Consider the following 22,121-nt stretch of genomic DNA (forward strand, 5'->3'; position numbering starts at 1 on the left):
TGTTCTCCTTGGAGGGCAGATCTGTTAGATGGACATTTAACAGACGTCCCACCTCACAGCAAGGAGCCACAGAGTGAATCCTCTCTCCACAGAGGAGCCACTGTACCCTTGGGAGGACATCTGTGCACCATTGCTTGTGAAGCAGAGTGCACACAAAAGCTTGTTGTTTGGGTGCTCACAGTGCTGGCATATGTTCTGAGGGGCATCAGTTCACACCCTCACAGCCCCCAGAGTGGCACTGAGAGGTTGGGCAACTGCCCGAGGGCACACAGCATGGAGTAGCAGAATACACCCTCCAGGGTGAGCAGGAGCCACCCAATATAGAATAGGCAGATGGAGTACCAAGCCCAGAGCCAGCTATGGGCTGGACTTCCATGTGTGCTGGTCCTCTGCCAGATTGAATATGGCTTTTCAACAGGCTGCTGTTTCAATATGGCTGCTCCTAGGCTGTAGCTACCGGTAGACAGCACTACTTCCTCCAGCTCCAGTCCCCACTGGCGTCCTTCCAGAAGAGGTGCAGCAGATGGACAGAGATTTAGGCATGTCCCCTCTAGCTGAAACCAAACGACCCATACAGACTTCAGCCATGAGGTGCTGGATCCTGGCCCCAGGACAGTGGCTGTTGCCTCCTCCTCTCTAGCAGTACAGGGGCCACATGAGGTCACAGCCTATAAAATCCCAGTCCCAGCCTTACAGCTGCAAACAGGGCATAAGAGACACTTCATACATTCTCCCAGGAAGGCTCTAGGTTCCTAGCTGAGAATCTTGGGCATCCTTGGAGCCATCAGGAGTGAAGAGGGTCTCTAGGGCCATCTCTGGAGGCCCAGGTGATAATAATCTGACCTAGAGGCCTCACTCTGCAGACACTCGGGCTCTCCACACTGGGAGACCGGAGACTACAGGAATCTCCTTCTGAGGAGGAATTCGTCCATTTCTGAAATGAGAGAGAGACAGAGACAGAGACAGAGAGAAAGAGAGTGCACGCATGGGCATGTAAGTGTATGCATGCTTGCTAGTGCATGTGTGTATGTGTGTTCATGTGCAAGCATGTGAGTGTGTGTGTTGTGTATGAATGCATGTGTGTGCACTGTGTAGGGTGTGTGTGTATGTATGTGTGTGTGTGCATGAGAGAGAGAGAGAGAGAGAGAGAGAGAGAGAGAGAGAGAGAGAGAGAGAGAGAATGTAATGTATGTGTCTAGAAAACAGAAGCAGTCTGACATCTTCCTCTCTATAAATAAGGAGATAAGAGTCTACAGCCACACTGGTATAGTGAAGAGCTTGGCATCTACAGGAAACACCTCTGGTCTTTTCTGGGTAGGAATCCAGGAAAGTCTAGAAGACAAGCTAGCCAGAGTCTCACAGCACTGGATGCTGGAAGCTGATGTCATCTTCTCTGCTTCTGCTCCTAGCAGTCCTTCAGTAGGGGGCAGGGAGGGCAATGTCAGTCCATAGGGAAGCAGCAGCCTACAGAGGGCCTTATCGCAACCCAGTCTGTCCCTACCCTGGCATACCCCTCTGAGGCTCTGGTACCACTGTGCTCACTTGACAGTGCCACTGGACCACCTTCGAAGCTTCTTGACCTCTCTAATCCTTGGTTTCCCTTTCTGTAAACATAGGAGAAGCATTCCACAAATGGCTGCAAGCTCTGAAGCAAACAAGACCAGGATTGAATGTTCATCCCACTGCTGAGGCTGCTCTAGGAGATGCTGATACAAAAGAGGGCTCTCAGACAGTTCATTCGCCCTCTGCAGCTGGCATGTCAGAGTGGCTCCCAGACCCGTGCTCCCCATGTCTCTCATCTCCTAAATGGAGGTCACATGACTTGGGCCTGTCCTTTTGCCTGCTTGAACCAAGGCCTGCAGGATCCATTTGGCCTGCAGACTCCACAGCAGGGGCTGGCCGGAGTTTTCTCTGGACCCTCTGGCTTCTTTAAAAGTTTACACCCAAGAACAGCTGCCTCGTAAAGGCGTTTTTCATTAGTTTCCTGGAAGATGGTATTCTAATTTCCACACGTTTGGGCCTCGGGAGCGCCAGCACCCTTGTACTGATGGTTTCCCACACTCTCCGATTAATCATCTCCAGCCTGACATTGCAGCATAAGAAGACAGGGAGCATGCAGGTGGAAATGTTGCCTTCTCTGTTGGAGTGCCCATCCAAATTCAAACAGCCCCAAGTCTCAGGGGAACTGCTGACCTACAAAGAAAGGACAGCATTGTCCCTGAAAGGGTGGAAGTCAGGGTTCTTTCTAGGAGTATGTCTTAGGATATAACTGAGGTATCCATTGCTGCAGCCTATGAGGCTGAGGAGGGAGAATCTCAAGCAGTCTGTGGAACTCCTTGTGTTAGTAGCTTTGTGTTTTCCTCCAGTGTCCTTGAGACCTCTTATAAATGATTGGAAAGTCAGGTCACTCTCAGGGTGTGGACAGGGAGTGAGAAGATTGAGTCATGAGGCCTGGGCTGCTGGACACAAAGCCAGCTGCCCTGGGCAGCCCCCACCTGATCAGATCATGGTCACTGAGCCTGGCGTTGCGGAGGGGAAGGGCTGCAGGCTGGCCTTCGCCTTAAGACATCTGCTCAAAGGAGGTGTCCACACGTGACAGCAGTGTGGGAACCAGACTGTGGCTCTACAGGTCATGAACCCAGCAGTAAGACTTATGGACCTGGAGATGGCTCTCCCACTACCAAGCACAGGGCCTCAGGAATGTCCTTTCTCCTTTCTGCCTCAGCTTTCTCGTCTGTGAAATGGATTTCATAAAAGTGTTTACTATAAAGTAGTCATGTGGCCACCAAGAGCTCAAACTTGGCCAGTGAATGTTAAAGCAGCAGCAGGATACAGGTTCTCCAGTAGCTGTTAAGGTCAGTTAAGAAAATACTCCAGGAGAGAGACAGGGTAAGGGTGGGGTTGGCTCACAGGAGCCAGAAGGACCCACTGACTTCATAGACAAGGAATTCCAGGCCCTGAGGCCTCTGTAGCCGCTGTGTTGCCTGCAGAGACCAGACGTCTCTGCAGAAGGAGTACAAGGCCATCCCTTAGCTCAGTCACAAAACTCTCTCTTATAGCAGGAGGAAGGAATGGCTCCCACAGTAGGTCTGCACTGCCTCCTGCTATCACTGCCTTCTGCACAGAGTGGGCCAACTTCTGTGCAGCTCTCAGGATGGCCTTTGGACTTCATTCCAAGAAAGCTCAGAGTGGTGTGTATGCTGGCCCCACCCAGGCCAGCCTCAGCCACATCCCTAGGCTGCCCAGATGAGGGGCTGAGCCCTAATTTTGGATCTCTGAGCCTGTTCCTTGGGCCAGTTCCCCAGCATCCAGCCAGCTGGCCTTGCCTGGCCTTGCCTGCTGCCTTCAGGGGTTCCAGACTTGTATGGTTCATCTGTCACTTGTTTGGGGGGTTCTTTGAGATATTTCTTCTAGAAGAAAGTGTTCCTATTATAGAACATAAATAGTGAATAGCAGGAGCTGGAGAGATGGCTCGGAAATTAAAAGCATTTGCTGTTCTTGCAGAAGACCTGGGTTCGATTCACAGAATCTCCGGGGGAACTCACAATCATGGTAATTCCGGTACCAGGGAGTCCATGTCCTCTTCTAGCCTCTGGGAACACTGCACACACTTTGTGCACATACACTCACGACATCAAACATCCTTCATAAAATAAAAATAAATAAATCTTTAAAATGATAGCAAGAAGCATCATTATCTTGTGGAACTTTCTTTTTTTCTCCAGCCAACAGAGTTTTATTAAGCTTTTGATGTATATGATGTACCAGATAGTCCAAGACTTAAAGATGCAAAGCGCTAGCTTCATGCTTCCAATCAGCCTATGACTCCACAGGCAGATATATGTTCATGCTTTGCAGGTACACATCGAGCGCTTCCTAATCACCTTGGCTGCTACTACAGCATCAAGACTTATCAGTACAATGTCTAAACAGTATATTGTTTCTTATAGCTTTAGGAGCTGAAGTCCATGATCAGGATGGACCAGGGTGCCAGCATGTTTGGGTTCCAGTAGACAGTTCTTTTTGTCATCATCACTAAACCTACAGTGACAGCTTCCCTCCTCGTTACTTAATTGCCTTCCAAGGACCCTCCTTACTATCACTATGGCAACAGAGATTTAGGATGCCATAGACTATTTTGGAAGACACAAACTGACCCACGGCTAGTTGCCAGTCTTGCTCAGATCACTCTAAAAACTACCTCTGACCACTACGTTAGTTTTTCATTGCCACGAGAACAACAACAAAAGTGCATAAAATTAACTATTAAAGAGGAAAGGATTATTTTAACTCATATTGTTGGAAGTGCAGCTCATGACCAAGTAACCCAGTCACTTTGAGTCTGTGGCAAGGCAACACATCGTACCACGCATGTGAGCAAGACTGCTTATCACAAGCCAAGGAACAAACGGGAATGAGGAGGGGAGTCTGGTTCCCCAAACCCTCTTTACAAGCACCCCCTTCCTTTAGGAAGGCCCCTAAAGGTCTTCCTGCAGGCGTCTTAAAAGTTTCTAGAACTTTCCAGTAATATCACCCTGTGTCACCAGCCCTTTAACACATGAGCCCTTTAATTCATGATTCCAATTATAATAAACATAGACCTCACCAAAGGTGTTTCTTTTTTTTTTCAGAATAATATTTGAAGATTATCTGATGGTAGTCAATTTAATAGCACTTACAAGATTACCGAGAGCAAACAACTAAGATGTGAAGATGTGTGGATGATAGCTTGCTTCAACTATGCTCCTGAAAGAGTCTCTTAGACTGCTCTGAAACAACCACTCAAATTGAAGTTTCACGTACCTGAACCTGGCCTCTTGTTTGATGTTCTGTAGCTTCTACGGGGAGAACTATCGTCCTGTGCATGGTCCTTCTGTAACTTACTTAAGACGTCCTGTATGTCCAGTTCCACAGAGAGGGCCATGTGGGGTTATGCACAGTGTGCCCAAGGACCTGCCTGTGAAGCCCAGCCTAGCTCAGTGTCTGTCTATGTAATAGCTGGTGCAGAGGAGGTGCCTCTGTGCTCTACAGCACCAGGTCGGGGGGCGGGGGAGGGAGAATGCTCAGACTCAGCATCCCTCTGGCTTCCGATGGTGGATGGAGAGGAAGGTGGCAGAGGCAGGGAGCAGGTAGTTAGCTGTGTGTGTGCAGGGCTGAGGAGCAGCTCTGTGTAGAAAGTCTGCCTGCTGTGTATCAGGCCTTGGGTTCCTTCCTCAGCACCAAAAAAGAGGAGAGGGTTGGGGAGATGCCCAGAGGCTAAGAGTGTGCACTATTCTTAGGAAGGACTTGAATTCAATCTCCAGCACTCAGACGCTAGGCAGCTAGCTCATAACTGCCAGCAATTCAGATGCAATGCCTCTACCCTCTTCAGTTACCCATGCTCCCACTCACACACCCCTCCACAGAAACACATAATACATACATACATACATACATATATACATACATGCATACATACATACAAATTTTAAACTAAATCTTTTTAAAGGGGAAGGGAGGTAAAGAGCGAGCAATTCCTCACCAGTGCATCTGCAGAGTACTACGGACAAGGAGCAAACAACTGCATGTTACCAATCTCTACAGAGCACAGTTCTCGGCAGCCGAAAGGGGAGACCATCCTCACTGTCCACCCCAGCTGAGCGGCTTATTAGAAATATAGCTCAGCCAAGGACGAGAGTCCAACTGGAGGGCCACACACGGAACTCAAAAACAGAAGGTAGACACAAAAGGCAAGAAAATGGAGAGGCAGAGAACAGATCAGCGGCTGCAAAGGACTGGACTGACTCTAGAATGCCGCACTGCTAGCTAAGGTCCAAGTCTATCGTTGTCCTGATGGTCTTCTGGGCTTGGCACAAAATGGGGGACTCCCTTTATCAGCAGGGTTTCTCCTTCTCTGACCTTGTCTTGGGAGTTCAAAACTCCCATAACCTCCACCTGGGAGATGTCACTTGGCCTTAGTTATAGGTTCAGCTTCCATTCTCCCAATAAGAACCCAATTAGCAAGCACCTGAGATTCCTGGAATGCCTGCCCATGCTAACTAGGTATCTCAGTGCCTCGACCTTCAGCCAATGGCCTTTGCCCACGCTAGATATTCCTACCCCCAAATCCAAAACTATAAAACCCTTGATTCCCCCGAGTATAGTTGATCTGTGTCCCCAAAGCTGATCCTAGAATATGTCGTCATCTCTGTTTGTGCTCATGAACTGTCTGAAGCTCTCTTTGTCATCGTGGGCCAGTGGCCAACAGTCCCAGGGAGGAGGGACACTGGCAGGTAACAGGTATGGGGTGTTCTCCATCCATTTCTGTTGCTGTGATTAAAACATCCTAATAAAAGACCACTTAGGAGAGAAACGGTTTCTAATCCTGGGTTACAGGTTATCATTTCAGGGAAGTCGAGGCAGGAGCCTGTAGCAGCTCATCCTATCTACAGTCAACAGCACAGAGAGAAATAAATGCGTGGGTACCTAATGCTTGGCTCACCGTCTCTACTCTTTTTAAACATTTTTTAGAATTTTTGTTTTTGAGTCTGTGTATATGTGGCGATGGAGATTGTGCATGCGAGTGACCACAGAGGTCAGAAGAGAGTATCAGATCGCCTGGAACTAGAGTTACAGGTGGTTGTGGGCACCTGACCTGGGTTCTGGGAATCAAACTCGGGTCCTCTGCAATGGTTCTTAATCACGGAGCCACTCACCAGTCCCATCACCTTTCACTCTTATCCAATACAGGATCCACTGCCTAGACACTGGGGCCCCCACAGTGGCCTGGGTCTTTCCAGCTCAATTAACATAGTCAAGACAAACACCCACACACACACTCCAGGCATGTCCACTGGCCAACCTAGACAGTCTCTCATAGAGACTCTTTCTCCAGGTGATTGTGCCACTCTGACAAGTAGAATGAACTGGCACGGGGTTGAGGGGCGGGGTTACTTGGCTGATGAAAATGTTGGGGAATCTGAGAGTGGCAGGGACTGCAGAGAACTGGGAATGTGCCCAGTGTCCTGGGAATGTTTCCTTTGTTTGCCTGAACAGGTCTCTGTGAATCCCAGAGATTTTGGCTAGCTTGGAATTTTCTATATAGCCAAGGCTAACTTCACACTTGTAGCCCTTCTGCCTCAGCCTTCCTAGTGCTGGGATTACATGTGTGAGTCACCCCACCCAGCTTCCAGGATTGTTTACTTTAAAATGGTTAACTGTGCTATGTGAGGAGTACCTCAAGTTAGAGAGTGGGGGAGAGAGGAAGAAGGGGAGGGAAAGAAAAGACAGCAGAGAGACAAGGAAGAGAGTGAGAGGAAGGAAAGAGGCAATATGAGAGGGAGAGGGGAAGGGGGAGGGTGAGGGGGAGGGGGGAGAGGGGAGGGGGAGGGGAGGGGGAGGGGAGGGGGAGGGGAGGGGGAGGGGAGGGGGAGAGAGAGAGAGAGCAGAGGACCCCTGATCTTTAAAGATATTTTAACACAGTCTTGATCACCAGGGTTAAGAGAAAGAAAAGCACTCAGAAAAAAGTAAGACATGCCTAGTGCATGGGTGACTGCTCCTTAGAGAAGAGTCACAGAGAGTGACATAGATCTGACTGTGTGTGAGTGCTCCCCAAATGAGAGTGTCCTACTGATCTGGCCATAAATACTGTCTGGTGGCTCTCAAGGCTTCATCTCAAAGGATAGCTTTGAAAACCTTTCTTCTTTCCTGTCTCTTTTGATGGTGACATTAGAGGGGGCTTTAGGGGTGATTTCGATGGAATTGCAATCCGATAAAGTAAAAGCAGAAGCCAGTAGTGATCTAGGATGTGTCCTCTGCCTGTAAATGTGTTTTCTTGTGAGATTCCTACAAACCTGGAGGTTTATGGCTGGAAAGGGAGAAACACTCTAGCAGTAGTTTTCTGTTCTGGAATTACTGTGTCTCTGCTGGTGGGGGGGATCTCATCCAGATCAGATGAGGGGGCTCCCCGACATTCTTACATCCTGCAAGTCTTCCCTATCTCTCTGTCTCTCTTTAGAGAGGGACACTGAGAGTAATGGGGACAGAGGCTGCTGCTATTACCTTTTGAAAGGACAGTAAGAATGAAGCCGCCCAACCAGATACCCCTCTACGTGCCCACCCCTGACCCAGTTCCCTTACCTCTGTTCTCTGAAGACCACACTTATCATGTAACAGACATCAAGATAGCCCCAGAGATGTCCTAATTCTAGAAGCTCATGGACTTGGCAAATTTTGTGACAAAGAAAATCTTGAGGATGTGCATTTGTGAGCTCCAAATTAGTCTGTTCTGTTCTGTTCTGTTTGTTTGTTTGTTTGTTTTGAGACAGGGTCGAATTAACATCTCTGGCTGCCCTGGAACTATATAGACCAAGCTGGCCTCAAACTCACAGAAGTCGGCCTATCTCTGCCCCCCCCAAGTGCCAGGACTAAAGAGGACCACCACAAAGTTAGATTTAACCTGTTACTTTTTAACAGCCTAGTCCAAGTTCTTAGGACATGAGCAAAATGCAGCCAAATTCTTTGCCAGAAAGTATCAAACACAGTCCAGTCATCAATTCTTGGTAGACTCTTTGTTCACCCCTGAAACCTCACAGGCAGGACCTCCACTGTCCACACTTCTCTTGCCATCCTGATCTTCCAAGATCCCACTCAAATGGCCCACTGCCTCTGCTTGTAACAGCTCACAGCTTCAAACTTTTCCCATTGCTCCCATAAACCAGTTCCAGCAACCTAGGAACAACATGGCCAGGTTTATCAGAGCAGTGACCCCACTCCTGGGGACCACTTTTCTGTATAAGTTGCTTTGCCTGTTGCTGTAATAGAATACCTGACACAAAGAGCTTAAGGCTAATAATTCAAGACTACAGCTCATCCTGTTGGGCAAGGCCTGGCAGCAGGGTCTTGAAGACTGGATCCACAGTCAGGAAGCAGAGAGGGAGGAGCTGGTGCTCAGCTCACCTTCTCCCAGAACAACAGACAAGCTGCTCCCAGTTGGGAATTCTTCTCTCCTCAATCAGCTTAATGTAGCTGCTCTCCCCCAGACACGCCCTCCTTGACAACTAATGCCAACCCCCACTGAAAGGGAAATTTCCGATTTCTTTGGAAAGTCATTTGTGTTGGATGGTGTTTTGCTGGGGCAAACGCATGAAGGAATGTTTCACTGAAGCAGACACACATGAAAGGACGCATGATGAAGTGTTCTTCACTAATGAAACACGGGTATTGGTTCATCTTACATTGCATAGCTGAGCTCCGTTTGTCACGACTCCATAGAGAGAAACATACCAAAAATTTCTGGTGGCTTCTTGCTGCTTCTGTGGACCCTGGTCTATTGGCAGAGTGATGTCAGCTGATATAGACTCACATGGAGTTTTGCTAATACAGACTCACATACTGAGGCAAGGTATATGGTGAGACGAGATCCGTGGAGGACACGTGATGTTTGGAAGGAGTCTAAATAGGACTCAATGGACAGTGAGGGAGGCTTGCTTGCAAAGGCAGCTTTGTCATGTTTCTTGGTATCAAGTCTTCACCGATCTCCACTTCCTTGGAGAGAGGCACAGCAAATAACTGCTCCTGGTGTCCCTGCTGCTCCTGGTCCCTCCTGCTGACTCGTGCCGACTCTGCTGAGGACTGGCTATCTCTGCTAGGCAGTTCCACCATTGCTGATTCATGTTTGCTACCCCAACACTACTGAACTGGATAGCTGGTGTATTTGTGAAGTATTTGTGAGTGGAGCGAGCTGCCTCTACTGAATACGGTGAACTGAACTGCTGCTGGTATATATATATATATATATCTCCTGACAAAACAGGTGGGATTTGCTCGGAAGAGCAATTTCTTAACAGGTCCACTTCCCCCGTATCCTAAGAACCTTTCTTTTCCACCACTTCTGATGGGTGGTGGGCTAGAAGGGAGATTAAAACATTTAAGAACCCTTATTAAAAGTAGGGCCTGAGCCGGGCAGTGGTGGCACATGTCTTTAATCCCAGCACTTGGGAGGCAGAGGCAGGTGGATTTTTGAGTTTGAGGCCAGCCTGATCTACGAGTGAGTTCCAGGACAGTCAAGGCTACACAGAGAAACCCTGTCTTGAAAAAAAAAAGCAGGGGGAGGGGCTGAAGAAAATCTAAGCTTATACCCCACACACTATATGGCTGTAGTATGATGTTTATGGGGTTGGCACATAGTGAGGCTCCATCCACATTATCAGCAAGAGGCTGCTGAGATTTCCTCTGCCTTTAGATGCTACAGTGGGCTCAAGCAAACCTCTGATCTCTGTACCATCGGGGGGCCTCAGGTCCTGTCCATCTCTCCTGTTTGCTGTGTCAGGAATTGAACTTAGGGTCTCATGTGTGCTAAGCAAGCCCCTTCTGCTGTGATATACCACCAGCCCTCCGCTTGCTTTTTATTTGGAGACAGTCTCACTAAATTCCCAACTGGAGCCTCAAATTTGGAATTCTTCTGCCTCCATTTCCCCAGTGCTGGATGACCTGGGATGACAAGTCTGTAATCCCAAGCCCGGTTTCTCTCCTCTCTTTATTCCCTACTCAAGTTTTTAGTTTCTCTGACCCCAGGGGTGGTTATTTTGTTGTCTTCATCTTTAAAAAAAAAAGAAACAAAAACAACGTTTTATTACTGTGGTAAAAAATACACATAACAAAACTTGCCCTCCTACTTCAGAGTGTATGACTCTGGGAGGCTTAACACACTGAGTGTGTGCGTGACTGAGTGTGTGCACCACCTACACCCCACTTCTACAGTCAGCTGAACTTACTTTCTGTGAGCTACCTCTGGTCCCCAGGGGGTGACACAGATGGATACCTCAGTTATCTAAATTCAGACCATTGAATCTGAGCTGTTTCAGACATTCAGCACTCCTGCACACACCAGGAGCCCCGAGGCCCCTTGGCAGGCTCAGCACAGCCTTCTCACTCAATCTTGGCTGTCAAGCATCTCTTTCCATAGATGCTTCGAACCTTCTAGGCTCCTATTCTCAGGGTCCCCTGTGTCGGCCACAAGTGTGGATCCTTGTTTCCCTGGGTTACCCATAAAAATGTTGTTCCCCTGGCTATATGGACTAGCTCTATGTAACATGAATAATGAGTTTCAGAAGAGCCATCCAGGGCTGTGTGCCAGCATCGTGGAAGGGCTCCCAGGATCACAGTGACCCACAGGATGTTGTAGACGGGAAGTGACCAGAAGGGAGCCTTCTGGAGCTCTTTTGAGGGTAGGCAGCAGCTCTGCCCTTTGCCCTCTGCTCCCAGGCAGCCTCCAGTCTCCTCTACTCTTACCTTCCTGGTGCTATCTCTGCCAGAGGCTGAGTGGGAACATCTGAACAGCTCTGGCTGCCTCTTCAGGCTGAGATTCAAACATGACAATTTCATCCTTGACCCACATCCAGGTTGCCGTTTGTCTGTGTGCCTTGGGCTGCTGTTCCCGGCAGCTCTGTGGCAAGAGGCCCTGGATAAAAGGCAGATTATCCCGGCCTGTTCCAACAGCCCACAGGAACTCAAGATAGCTCTTGAGGAGGAGAGAGCAGGAGGAAAACAGACCAGACCCCACCCCTCACCACCCCTGCACCCCACCACCTCTGGATCCACTATTGATGCTATATTTTGGTTGTGAACAGTTATCACACCAGGCCAAGAGGAGGCACCACCTACTGCCACCTTTTCCTGAGCAGGTCACTTAGAGTTTGGGGCCTGCACGGAGACCAGTGCTGAGGTACAGGGCAATGGAGCAGGGCTGAGCTGCAGCAATCCCCAGCATCTCAGCACAACTGTGGCAAGGTGACTTCAGGTTTCAATCCACTGTGGGCCCCAGACTCAATGTCAGGACTACTCTAGCTTCTCTCTAGGGTCATATGAGGAAGACACACCTGTCTGACATTTTAGGGTCTTCCCAACAGCCCGAGAAAACCTTTTCTGTCAGCTGCTGGCTTGGTGGCGCTATGACAGACATCCATACCCAGGCCTGGCTCCTCAGCCCATACCACCTGGCTGCCCTCCTTGGAAGCAGGCTGGACTTGATCCCTGCCAGTCTTGGAGCTGACAAGCAGGGGATGGAGGAACAAGGAAAAGACGTTAGGACACCATCCGCTCTTGACACTTGGTGATCCTCAGGAAAGCCACAGCTCTGGGGAAAGAGAGAGAGCGAGCAGCAGCTACAGAAAGCAACACAGAGTTCAGTCAGCAAACACAAAACACATCCTGTCCCACCATAAACCATGTTCAAGCAACTGGGGACTTTCAAATGGAGGCTGTGTGTCTCCGATGTGAGGATATGGGAGGGGGCTGAGGGTGCAGTTATAAAGGGATTGGAAATGTCTTAGGGGAGGAGGGAGAAACAGAATGGGGAAAGAAAAAAAGGAAGAGGAGTGGGGAAGAAGGAGGAGCACACAGAATGCCAAAGGGAGGACTAGTGGGGGGGCACACAGAGGTTCAGTATGACTGGGCAGCTAAAGTTGTCAAGAGCGCAGTCCTATGCACTCTGTATAGACAGGTAGGAAGGCCTATGGTCCCATGCACTCTGTATAGACAGGTAGGAAGGCCTACGGTCCTATGCACTCTGTATAGACAGGTAGGAAGGCCTGTAGGAAGGAGCTGGCATCATCAGATTAGTTCCTGAGATGTATTGAATATGCTTGGCCTAGGGAGCGGCACTATTAGGAGGTGTGGACTTGTTGAGGTAGGTGTGGCCTTGTGGGAGGAAGTGTGTCATTGTGGACATGGGCTTTAAGATCCTCAACCTAGCTCCCTGGAAGTCAGTCTTCTCCTGTTGGCCTTCAGAACAAGATGTAGAACTCTTAGCTCTTCCTACATCATGCCTGCCTAGACACTGCCATGCTAATTGGTGATAATAGACTGAACCTCTGAACCTGTAAGCCAGCCCCAATTAAATGTTGTCCTTATAAGCGTTACCTTGGTCCTGGTTTCTATTCACAACAGTAAAACCCTAACGAAGACAGTCCCTCCAGGTTCGAATCTGAAGGGGAGGAGGCCACCTCCAGATGCTGAGCACAGCTATGTGTGAAATGTCCATTGCAAGGAGCTAAGCTTCCTCTGCCCAGATGCCACCTTCCTGAGCAGCTAGCCACTGCATGAAGGGAGTCCTAAGAAACTCTTGTGTCCTCTGTTGAATCTTGGCCACTGCCACATAAGAGAGCCAGGCACTAGGATTTGGATTTGGATTGGGGATGTTTGGTATTTGAAAGCTTTCTTCATAAAAAGATGAACTCAGAGCTGGTGGTTCAGGACTGCCACCTCAGCTACTTAGGTAGCTGAGACAGAAGGATCGCAAGTTCAAGTGCATCCTGGGCTACAGAGTCAGGTTGGCCTGGCTAATAGCCTGGACAAGATTTATCTCATTATTTTTAAGAAATGGAAAAGACAGGGCTGGGGGGACACAGTTCAGTGGTAGAGTGTATCTTTAACATGGGCAAGAACTCAGGTTCAGTCCTAGTACCTCAAATAAATACAAATTAAAAATAAATAAGTAAAAATAAGAAGGAATGAAGAGACAGCTTAGGAAGGGAGGAAAAAGAGAAAGGAGACACAGTGTGGAGAAAATAGACTCTGGACCTGGCTGCCTGAGCCCCAGGGATCTGCAGCTTCAGCGGGGCCTGGCCAAGTGTTCAGCTCCCAGAAGCCCAGACCCAGAACTTGGGAGCCCTCCACAGGCAGGGCCAGCAGAAGAAAAATGTTAATAAAAGAGAGTTTTGAGAAAAAAGAAAACATTTGGGGCAATACGAAGATATATTAACCATATCGCCACTTGTTTTATGGTTTAGCTCCGTTTTTATTTGGAATTACATAAGTGTGGGAGGCTCTTGTTCTGGTCTCCCAGCAATATCTGTCAGGTCTGTGGGCCAAAGGCACCAAGCAAAGCAGATTCAATGCGTCCTGAACACATTCTATGCACACACACAGTGCCGTGCCCTGTCATCCAAATGAAAAGACAGGTGCAACCTGGGCCCTGACTCTGAGCAGAGACCGCACCCTCCACAAACCCTACTACAGGCCTGGGTCACCCCATGCTGCAGATACTGAAGCCCAGGCCCAGGTCGCCCCACACTGCAGATCCTGAGGCACAGTTCTGAGATCCAGGTACTTCTCAGGCCAGTCTTGGCCTCACTGTATCAATTTGTCCTCAGTCATGGAGAAACCAGAATCAAGAGGAAGGGGCTATGAAGGGACCTCAAAGACCACCAAATGCCATTCCCTTCCTAAGACAGACAGCACCTGTGTCTCACATTCCTGCTAAAAGATGCACAGAATGTCCAAGGGGGATCAGTGTTTGTGTGGAGTCCCTAGGGGTATAGGCATCTTTGCATGTGGCCCAGACAGTGTATTAGTCACCTACCACAGATGCTACAATAAAATACCATGAGCTGGACTACTTATAGAAGGAGGGGCTTATGGTACCGGAGAGAGTCCCCCATGGTAGGGAGCATGGCAGCAGGTGACTGGAACAGGAAGTTTGGCGATCACATCTTCAATCACAAACATGAAGCAGAGAGAGCATTCTATAAGTGAGGTAAAGTTATGAAATCCCTCCCCCTGTGACTCACTTCCACCAGCAATGCTGTACCTCTAAACCTCCACAAACAGCGCCACCATCTGGACACTAAATGCACGAGCCTATGGGGAACACTTCTCAATCAAACCATCACACCTAAGCTGCCAGCCGCCTGGAAAAGTCACCTCAGGTCACAATCAGAGCTCCATCAAGTAGAGCACCTCACACCAGGCCGCACATCCATGGACCAGGAGAGACAGGTCACCCAGATCACGAACATTCAGGCAGTGAAAGGCACAGTCTACCCATTTCAGGGGAAATAAAGCAAATGTAGTTCTTATTAATAAGTGAAGCACGAAAAAGACTCTTTGAGCACAGCCAGGCAGATCAGGGAGCTAGGACACATTCATGGTGTAGAACATGGAGGTGACATTCAGAGCTCATGTCAAGAGCCAGGCAGCTAAGCTAAGCCGCAACTGTAATGAATCCACACTGCTGTCAACCAGAGTCCCACAGTGAAGGGAATATAGCAGTGTGTGTCCCTCAGACTCTGCTAAGGAGAAAGTCATAGCCATGAATGATGAGGTCAGGAAACCTATCATACAAAGATGTGCTTTACTGTGTTATTTAGAGAGAAAAAATTCAAAGTACACAAACATTCAACAGGAGAGAATGGTTAGGCTACGAGCTATCTGCCTGAGGCAGGACCCCATAGACTAGAAGAATAGGATGGGAGCTGTCTGCATCACCTGCAGGTGGGGCCTCCTGGCAAGAAAATGTGAACTGAATGACAGGTAGTGGTGTGTCCATCAGCTTTAACAACCAAGCTGTAACACCCACAGAAACAAGCCAGACAGGTGACATTTCTCCCCCCCCAGCCCCCCAACCCCCAAACCCCAAACCCCACCCCTCCCACCCCCGAGCCGAGCTATCCAGTCTACACTGAGATGCATCCTTTTGAGCACGCTGTAGGAGTCTAGATGCACCGGAGAGAAACCACAGAGGCGGCTGGTGCTGTGTAACCGTTTGGCGGAGGGAGGAAGATCCTGCAGACCCAGGACTGACCTCACCTTTATGTTCCTGCTGCTTCCCTCTGCCACACTGACCAGTGGCTCCAGCAAGATTCCCAGGTGCCTCCCAGGACCAGTGCTCACTAAAGAGACAGTGTGACCCGTAGGAGATTTCATCTCACAGCCTCCCTCACAGCCTCCTGCCATCTCTTTATAGGAGGAGACGTTGATCTGGAGAAGACCTAATCCTCAGAGCTACATAGTAGAGAAAAGGTGAGGGCCTGGGATCCCTGACTCAGCTTATCATCCTGAGCCATAAAGCAAAGTCAGAAAGCTCAGACCTGCTCCCAGGGTCAGCTAACCATGAATTTCAGGTTCCTGGGCCTTAGTTTCCTCATCTCTAAAGTGGATCTTTGCCGGGTGAGGCTACTGTGGCAATGAGATGCAATAATAACCTATATGCATGAGCTTCCTAATGCCTAATACAGGCCACCTCATAGCCCACCCGATGGTCTCTAGGGTTTCACATACATATACCTACTGCTTCCTGAGGCTTCACCCTCCACATCCTGCTTTTTACTATTTGTTCTTTCTGGGGCTTTACCTTTGCACAGGACACAGCCAGCCATAGCCTGACACTTCTAGTTGTGTACACCTAACACCAGAAGAATGGCTTAATTCGCTCGCAGCAGGCAACAGAAAGATGGATCCATGGCGGGGAAGGAGCGTCCTTTGGTGGCTCCTGCTTAGCAACACCCAGAATGCATCCTGGGTGCAGCCAGAGCCCTAGCATAACATGCACCAAAGTGGCCCCTCCCCCCAGCCCCATTTTCACCTAGGACAGCAGCCAGCTCTACCCTTCCACTAATCCTGCTCTCTCCCTACACATTGCCTCAGAGCCTACGAGGCCCCATTCTGGGCTTAGAGACAACATTTCCATGCAGGCCAGAGCAGCCAGGGCCCCCTCCTCATTAGTTGAGGGCTCCCAGTTGAGCTGTCACTGGTGGCCAGACGCCAACTCCCCCCAGGCCTGAGCTGTGATGACATCATCCTGGCGTGTGAGGCAGTTAAGTAGAAGCAGATGTCAGCCTCTGTCCTGGGCCAGGGCACCCTAGGAAACTTCTGCGAACAGTCAGTCCATCACGATCACCTACCATCCACAGAGCAGAGCCAAGGTGATCAACGGTATCAGGATGGCAGTCCCCAACATGGAGCCTAGAGCCTGCTAGGTCCTAGGAAATGCCTAATTAAGTAAGGGCTGTCCTGGAAGATGTTCACCCGCAAGTTTATGTCCTTTTAGAACTCAGAAGGGGGCCTTGTTTAGAAAGAGGCTTTGTAGATGTGACAGTGAAGGGTTGGACCTGATAAACCCTGGACCCAAGGACAAATCTTGCTAGGAGGAGGGGAAGACCAGAGGCTTTGAAGCCAGGAGAAGATGGAATTTGGAGTGATGATTTACAAGTCAGGCATGCCTGGGAACCCAGAAAGTGGGAGGGCAAGACAGGCGTCTTCTCCCCATCTGTGACGAGTTGGAGAGCTGAGAAGAGAAGAGTATGGCAGGGGCGGTGGGTAGGGCACTTAATGTTAGATCTCCCTTGATAGATCTCTCCAAAGCTTGAAGAAAATGCTCTCTGTGTTTTGCCCCTTGATTCACTGTCTTCTGTTACAGCAACCCTGGAGAGCTCACACAGTAAGCTGAAGGTGCATGCCATGACACCTCAACAGATCATCAAAGGTCTTAGCAATAAGTGCTGGCAGGATGGTTCAGTGGGTAAAGGTGCCTTATGCCAAGCATGAAGTTCTGAGTTTAATCCCTGGGACCCACACAGTGGAAAGAGATAACCAACTTCATCAAGGTCATCCTGACTTCTACACTCATGCAATGGAATCCACACATCATGTGAGAATATGCACATGTGTGTACACACAAGGGCACTTACAGATAGATAGATAGATAGATAGATAGATAGATAGATAGATAGATAGATAGATACATACATACATACATACATACATACATACATACATACATACATACACAGACAGATAGACAGATAAATGTTTAAAACTAAAATGGCTAGCACCAGGTCACAACTGAGCATGATCTAATAAGACAGGAAATTTTACAAAATGTAAACATATATAAGTGCTGAAGAAAAAGAAACATAGACCTGCTAAGTAGCAAACCAACTATGGTAGATATGCACCCCGATGTCTAGGTGGTAAACTTAAGGAGTAAACATGGTCTGACAGACTTGGAGCAGGAGAGACTCAAACATCAGTTTTTACAGGAAGCACACAAAACAGAAGGGTCTGCAGACAGGAAGTAGACCATACAGAAGATTTTAAATGTAAAAAGAGAGTGGATGCCAGGAGCTGGGTGCTGGGTGCCAGGCCACATGCCTAGAATTCCAGCATCAAGGAAGCTCTCTTGATTACTTTATTGTTGTTTTGATAAAATATCCTGACTGAGGCAACTTAGGGGAGAAATGCTTTATTTCGGCTCACAGCCCACTGCTGAGGACAGGCACCGCATCAGGACCTGGGACAGCTGGTCACATCGCATTACAGTCAACAGACAGCGATGGTCACTTGCATCCGGCTCACTCTCTCCTTTTATCCTGTCTGGGATCCCAGCGGAGGGAATGGAGCTGCCCATAGTGGACTGGGTGGGCCTTTCCACCTCAGTTAACCTAAACAAGATCATCCCCTCTGAGGTGGTTCACAACCCAGATGATCTAGACATCACATTGACACTGAGATTGCCCATCCCAGAGGCCGAGGCAAGAGGATGATGGGTCCCAGGCAGCCTCGGATGTTGTAGTAAGAGCCTAGCTTTAAAACAAACAAAAAAGTGCAACGTGTGAAAGGGATCCCAAATAAAATATGTCTGAAGACAAAATGCACACACACTTCGACCTCCGTGTTAAGACCAATTCACCCAAAAAAGCAAACAAAGCAATCTGTAAACTTCAGGCATCCTCAAAATCAAATGTAAAATCCTAAACCCTTTATGTCTTTACTCGAAGGAGAGTTCTTGGAGCAGACTTCCAGACCAGAAGTCTGCGGGAAATCAGGAGCAGCCAGACTCAGTGGCTCTGTGGCTGTGGCCCCTTTTCCTATGATTCCCAGTGGCTGTGGTCCTCAGTGGCTGTCCCCAGCGGCTGTGACCCATGATAGTTATAACCCCCATAGCTCTGCCCCTCCCCCAGTGGTTATGGCCTCCGGTAGTTACAGCCCTGGTGGGTAGGGCAATTGGTGGCTGCAGGCTGCTTGGTTCTCCGAAGCTCATGTGGAAGTTTTGGTGAAACTGGCTCTGCCCTAAGGAAAAAAAACAATCTCAAACGTCTCAAGGAACAGAAATAACCAGGGTGTGCTTTCTGATCTCAACTTAGAGGAGACCCTACAGTTGGGGTTCACACACACTGTGACACGGCTTGCTTTCAAGAAAACCACAATGAGAAGTCAAGTACAGTCTTACAGAAGACTATGCCCAGGGAGAATCCATGTGTAAACACTTTACATCAAACCCCAGGCAAGTCTGTCTGCTGAGTACTACCAGGGAATGCCACCGGGGAATGTAACAGATCAACGAGAGGCTGAGTCCAAATCTGGAGAGGTGAGAGAAGCCAGGCCTGGACTGCAGCGCTGTGCTCCCAGATGCTCAGGAGCCTGAGGCAGGCCCTTCTCAGCTTTAGACCCTGTCTCAAAAAAGGGGGTGGGTGGGGGCTGAAGAGATGGCTCAGCAGTTAAGAGCATGTACTGCTCTTGCACAGGGTCAAAGTTCATTTCCAGTACATACCTCAGGTGGTTCACAATCATCTACAATTCAAGGCATCCAATGCCTCTGGCTTCCAAGGGCACATACACACATGCACACTTACACACATGCACACATACACACAAACACATACATACATACTCACAATACACACACATACAATACATACACACATAACATATACACACATGCACACATACACTCACACACACATTCACATACACACATACATACACACACTCTCTCTCACATACACCACACACACACATACACTCATACACATACATATTCACACAGCACCAATTAAGTATATTTTAAAAGAGAATAAAAACCAAAGTGAGAAGACAGAAGTAACAAAATTATACACATCTGGCAAGACTAATGAGAAGAAGAATAACAGTGGCTATGAATCACTTAACCATGAATAAGGAAACAGAAACATTATTGAGCATATTATAATAAGGAGATATTATAAATGAGGTCACATCATGGAATGTGTGCTAATAAATTTAAATTTTCAACAAATAGACTCATTCCTAGACTGACTCAAGAAGGAAAGATCTAGATGGTTCCATAATCACTCAAGAAACTGAATCATCAGCCAAGAATCCGTCCACAATTGAGACCTCAAGGATGAGAAGAATCACGGTCAACAGTCTTCCTTCATAAATAATCATAAAAGAGAGAATGCTACCCACCATGTAACAGGCAAGACAAGAGCAACATAGTCATTGCCATTATACGCCAGATTTGCCAAGGAACACATGGGATTTAATAGCCAAGACCAATTGCATGTAGAGGTTAGCACACCATGACCACGATGGGATTGACTAAGAAATGTAAAGCTGGCTGACTTAACTTTCAGAAGACAGGCTGCTATCTGCTATGTTGACAACTATAGATAAAAAATGCAGGCCCGATCATGGGTTGCGGGGAGGGGGTTCAGTGGGGAAAGCATTTGCTGTGCAAACGTGAGAACCCGAGTTCAGATTCCCAACACCTGTGTAGAAGCCAGAAATGACAGGACCTGTAACCCAAGCTTCAGAGAAACCTCCTGCCCAGCTGAATAGGTGTACAAAGGGTGTCTTGAGAGATAGACAGACAGACAGATATGTATGTACATACATAGATAAATAGATAAACATATATACATAGATAGCTAGATACATAGATACATAGATCATACATATATACATACATACATACATACATACATACATACATACATACATACATACATACATGATAGATGATAATTGATAAAGGTAGAGAGTGATAAAGATTTGATGTTGACCTCTGTCACCCCTAATGTGCATGTATAACATGCAAAAACACACATGTGCAACCCCCTCACCCACACAGATAGGAGGGCTTTTCTCTCTGGGTGAAAAGAACTTTTTGAATTTAGCATACATTTAATGTGATTTTTTTTTAAGAGCCAGTGAGGCGACTCAGCAGGTGACTTGAGTTTAATCCCCAGAACCTATGAGAAGATGGAAGGAAAATCCTTCATGAGCTTGTCCTCTGATGGCCATGTGCACACCATGGTACCTGAGTGTCCCCCACACTTAAAGTAGAAATTAAATATTTTTAAATGAAGGGTCTCTTTAATAACACACACGCACACACACACACACACACGCACACACGCACAGAAGGAAAGCCCTTTAACCCAATACAGTGTTTATCAAACCACTTCTGCAAGAAGCTGCTTACTAAGAAGACATTGAAACAGTCACTGAAAAGACACAAACTGTCACCACATTTTGATACTGCAACACAGAGATCTTATGGGTGTTTAAGGAAAACAGGAAGGAAATTTAGTAGAGTAGCAGGACACTATGCCAAATTTAATGCACACAATTTAGCTAAATTTCCGCATAATAGCAACATATTTATGAATGGAAAAAAAAGAAAAAAGAAAAAAGATGCTACTCACAGGAGCACCAAAAAAAAAAAAAAAAAAATGAAGTACAGAAGAATGCATTGGCCAAAGACACATTTAGAAAGAAAATTGCGGGGCTGGTGAGATGGCTCAGTGGGTAAGAGCACCTGACTGCCCTTCCGAAGGTCCAGAGTTCAAATCCCAGCAACCACACGGTGGCTCACAACCATCCGTAACGAGATCTGGCGCCCTCTTCTGGAGTGTCTGAAGACAGCTACAGTGTACTTACATACAATAAATAAATAAATCTTTAAAAAAAAAAAAAAGAAAAGAAAATTGCTTAAGAAGAAACTTGGAAAATATGATAAGCCTTAAATGTATATGCAGAATGTGTAAATATGTTATACAATGTGTTAGTGGCTTGGAAGACACCATATTACAAATATGTGAATTGTCCCCTAAAAGGTGGATGGATTGAGACTGTCAACTGTAGAATTAGAAGATGCCTTAGTTTCATTTCTGTTGCTGTGACAGAACATCTTGACAGAGAGCAATTTACAGGAGAAAGGGTTGGTTTCAGCTGGTGATTCTAGATTATAGTCTGTTAGTGTGTGGAAGTCAAGAAGGGAACTCAGTAGATTGATCACATTACACCCACAGTTAAGAGCAGAGATAAGCGGACGTATATATGCTCATTCTCTTGCCTGTTTGTGCTCAGCTTGATTTTTCCACCTTTCTGTAGCTCAGGAAACTCTGCATAGGGAATGATGCCACCCACAGTGGACTGGGTCTTCCTATATCAATTAAGGCAAACAAGACTCCCTCTCAGAAACTTCCTGAAGAAAAACCTGATGTAGACAATCCCTCATTATGCCTATCTTCCCAGCTGGTTTTAGGTTTTGTCAATACATAACAAATCGCAATCATAACAGGTAATTATAAAGTCAG

Source organism: Mus caroli, unplaced genomic scaffold (genome assembly GCF_978045245.1).
Source record: "Mus caroli unplaced genomic scaffold, Mus_caroli_1 scaffold_2, whole genome shotgun sequence".
NCBI lineage: Eukaryota > Metazoa > Chordata > Mammalia > Rodentia > Muridae > Mus > Mus caroli.